Raw genomic sequence first — 4,288 nt, forward strand, 5'->3', positions numbered from 1 at the left:
TCCTCTTCAAGAGGTTTTAAGGACTTAAGGCAGGGAAAGATGGAGGAAAGACACTAATACACATTCAGGTCATGATTCTATCCTTCCTTCTTTCTATGTCCTTAAGGAGTTATTTATATCCTCCTTATTTGTAAAATAAAGATTATAAAATTACATCTTCCATATAATACAAATAATTATGTTTGTAAATAGCAAATAAAAGAAGGTCTCCAAAACAACTTGCTAAGTGGTTATTATTTTTGTTGCTTAATATAATTTTAATTTGGGTGTGTGTGTGTGTATTTTTTGTTCTTAACTATAGTAGTAACCTCATAATAAATCTTCACGGCAGAAGAAGACCTGTTTGTACTAACACATATTAAGATTCAGACGAATAAATGATGACCAAGGAGGCCCATCACACAGCCTGGTCTCTCTAAAATAAAGTTACCTGGAGTCATGTTGACTTTCAGAGGCTAATGCTAATGAACCAGCAGGGAATTATGGAGATATGGAACTCTCTGGTGATGTCCCTCATGAGGGCATCTATAGCTCCTCATCCACCCTCCCAGGGAAGAAGCAATTTAACTACCTGTGGGAATTAAGCAGGATATTTTGACTGTTCACACATATGTTTGTATTAGTTTCTTTTTCATTTTTAATTAATGTATATTTTACAAACATTAACATGTGTATATTTAAAGTACAGTTCTAAAAATTTGCTCATAACATGAATGGTTATATATTCATGTAACCATTAACATGATCATGCATAATAAATAACCTCAAGCTTCTTGGTTGTCAAACCATTCTCCCACCCACTGCACATGGCAAACACAATCTTTTTGTGTACATAATTTTATTTTTGCAAGAATATACTTAACTAGAATCCTAGAATATGTAATCTTTGGTTCTGGCACCTTTCATTTAGCATAGCAAACATATTGGAGGTCTATCCATACTGTTACCTGTAACAGTAGTAGTATATTTTTGTTAATTGACAAATTATAGATGCAAATTATAGAAGTAAATAACATCTTCACATGTCAGCAGGAAAGAGAGAGCGAAGGGGTAAGAGCCCCTTATAAAATCATCAGACCTCGTGGGAACTCACTCACTATCATGAGAGCATCATGGGGGAAACCACCTCCTGATCCAATCACTTCCCACCAGGTTTCTCCCTTGACACACAGGGATTATGGGGATTACAATTCGAGATGAGATTTGGGTGGGGACACAAAGCCAAACCATATCAAGTATATACATTTTTTCTTCAATTTAAGTTCCTAGAACAGTAATTTGACTAAAGAAATAAATAACATTAGATAAATTTGTTCTAATATTCTAATACCTCAATTAATTATTTTAAATACTTTTTATTAAAAACTAGTCAGATCCCATTCAACTCTGACAAATTTCTCACATACATTTGCTTCTGTTCATGAGCTTGTTTGTGCCCCTGTTAGGCACATATGTTTGCATTGATGGGTGATAGAAAAAATGCAGTGGGACAAGGAAACAAATCAACTGCCATTAGAAAGGTTTTGACAAAAAGGACCCAAATGTTCTTATGCTTTTCCAGCAGTATTTTCATTCATGTAATACATTCTGGACGTATTTTCTTTTTACTAGGCAGGTAAAAAGAAAGGTAAGGCTATTACCTTCTGAAGAAGTAAGGCTATCACAACAGGAATTTAAATGCATTGTGAAAATGCAATATGATTAATTTCATGGGGAAGTTCTGAAAAGAATGAAACTGGGTTATTGTGTACCCTACCACATTAAATCACAGTTCTAGGAAAAATTTTGCCTTCTCAACCGCCTTTTTGAATGCATTCTTGACTTCTTTGCTCCTCAGGCTGTAGAACACAAGGTTCAGCATGGGGATGAACACAGCATAGAACAAGGATGCCATTTCATCTGTGTCCATGGAATGGCTGGAGCTAGGCTGTAAGTGCATGAAGATAGTAGTTCCATAGAAGATGGAGACTGCAATGAGGTGAGAGGCACAGGTGGACAAAGCTTTTAAGTGTCCCTGAGCTGAGTGCATCTTCAAGATGGTGATGAATATGAACAGGTAGGAGGTCAAGATAACTAGAAGAGCCAAAAAGACATTGAAGCTTGACATAAAAACCAGAATCTTCTTGCTGATGTGTTTACCAGAGCAAGACACAGCCATGACTGGTGGAACATCACAGAAAAGGTGATGGACAAGATTGGACTTACAGAAAGAGAGACTGAATATGTCCCCAATGCGGAGGGAGGCATTTAGAAAGCCACAGACATAGGAGCCTATGACCAGATGAGCACATACACTGGCTATCATGGTGGTAGTGTAGTGTAGGGGTTTGCACACTGCTGTATAGTGGTCATAGGCCATTGATGTCAACAGCGATATTTTCCACTGTGGCCAAGGCTACAAAAAAGAACATCTGAGCAGCACAAGCATTGTACGAGGAACTTAGCCTCCTACCCTCTAAGTAACCTAGCCCTGCTAGCCGTGACCCTGGGAGTGACAGTTAAGTATCCAAGCAGAGACAGGTTACTGAGGAAAAAGTACATGGGAGTTGGAGACAAGAGTCCAGCAGGATCAACAGTATGATCTCCAGGTTCCTAGTCAGAATGAGGAGGTGGATGAGGATGAACAAGATAAAGAGGGGGATCTGCAGTTCTGTGGCATTGGTTAGACCTACCAGGATGAAATCAGTAACCTTTGAGTTATTTTACATGTGAATTTAAAAAATCTCTATTGTAATATGAAAAAAAGGAAGAGTTGGTAAATATATAAGACATTGCACTTATAATGTAAAAAGTTTGTGTTCATGAGCATGCACACACACATACACATATATTCTGTTATTTCATCATTTCATTAAGGCCATAATTTTTTCTTCATGATTTTTTATTCTAAAGCATTAATTTGAGCAAAACGAAACATTTGGCTGATAAATTATTTATGTGGTCACAGACTGTTGAAATGAAGTATCCTCACATCACATGCACAAATTTCTACTTTTGTACATGAACAAACAGAGGTGTAGTGGTGCAGAAAAAGGCTATGATTTCTCAAAGATCACATATTTGCAACAAATGCATCTCCCAAATCACATCACCTGAGTGTATAAATAGTTAACATTTATAGCACTCATTCCAAGCATACACACACACACACGCACACACACCACATGCTTAGTATGTTCAATCTTGTTAATAAGCTGGTTAAAAGATTCAGTATTTTGTGCAAATTTACATGAGTATCAACTGACAGAGCAAGTTTTGAACCTGGGCAGAGTGATTCTCAAGACCTATGCTCTTAACTGAAATTAAATTGAATTTATTTGAACTCAATTCACATTTACTTATTGTGTCTATTAGCCCATGCTTAGGGTGTCTAGTGAAGTAATATATGTAAATTAGGTGTGGTGGGATAATAGCTCAACAGTAGTAGAGACATATGCAACCAACAAAAGCAATTCTAATGAGAAGGTATGGCATTGAGTGTTAGAGTTTGGGCTCTCAGAAGAGGGGTATATACATTGAAGTAACAGCTCTACTATTTACTACTGGAAGACGTTGACACTAACACAACTTCTTTGAACCTCATTTTATCTATCTGTAAGATGAAGCCGGTGGTGGGATCTAACAAAATAAATTATTATAAGAGTTAAGTGAAATAATGCATAAAAACCAGTGAGCACGATGTGGGTGTTTTGAAGCTTCAAACTTCACTCACACAATCTTTTGAGTGCTTGCTATGATAATATCATTAGGAAGTAATGATGATCTTCATTTTGGTTTGGGAAAGCTGTGTGTGATATACAGGACTTTCAGGTGTGGGTGAGTAGGAAGCCTGGGGGTCCCACTGTTGTATTTACTTTTCCTCACGCGGTAGGTTCATTCAGTCTTCTCTGTGTTTCTCACTGTCCGTCAGCCATCCCACCTAGGAGCCCAGGTACCTTCTGCCTATTTTTGCTTAACTTTCCTTCCATTTCCATATTTTGAAGTGTGTGCTTTCCCAAAACACATTTCTACTCTTTCTACTCGCATTCCTTAGATAAACTATAGATTTGAGGGGTTGAAAATTTATAGACTGGTGATTTTATTCTAGCTGGCAGATAAGTGTTCATGGTAAACTGCATGTTTTTTGTTTTTTTAAATTTGAATTTGGATTCTTCAACAGGACATCCATTCTCTGTAATTAGTCTTCTCTACCATCTTCATCCTAGCCACTGTGCAACTTCATTTGACATTCCTGGTCCCTGGAAGCATTTGTGTTTGCCAATTTCCAAATAGTATAGTATAACCTATA

The 4,288-nt window shown here is 37.1% G+C and overlaps 1 pseudogene; it reads right to left on the reverse strand.

Annotated features, from left to right (window-relative positions):
* Nucleotides 1–1,660: 1,660 nt before the first annotated feature.
* Nucleotides 1,661–2,708, reverse strand: LOC100611490 (olfactory receptor 5B2-like; annotated as a pseudogene).
* Between the last annotated feature and the right edge of the window lie 1,580 nt (nt 2,709–4,288).

This window comes from Pan troglodytes, chromosome 9 (assembly GCF_028858775.2).
Source record: "Pan troglodytes isolate AG18354 chromosome 9, NHGRI_mPanTro3-v2.0_pri, whole genome shotgun sequence".
In the NCBI taxonomy this organism is placed as follows: domain Eukaryota; kingdom Metazoa; phylum Chordata; class Mammalia; order Primates; family Hominidae; genus Pan; species Pan troglodytes.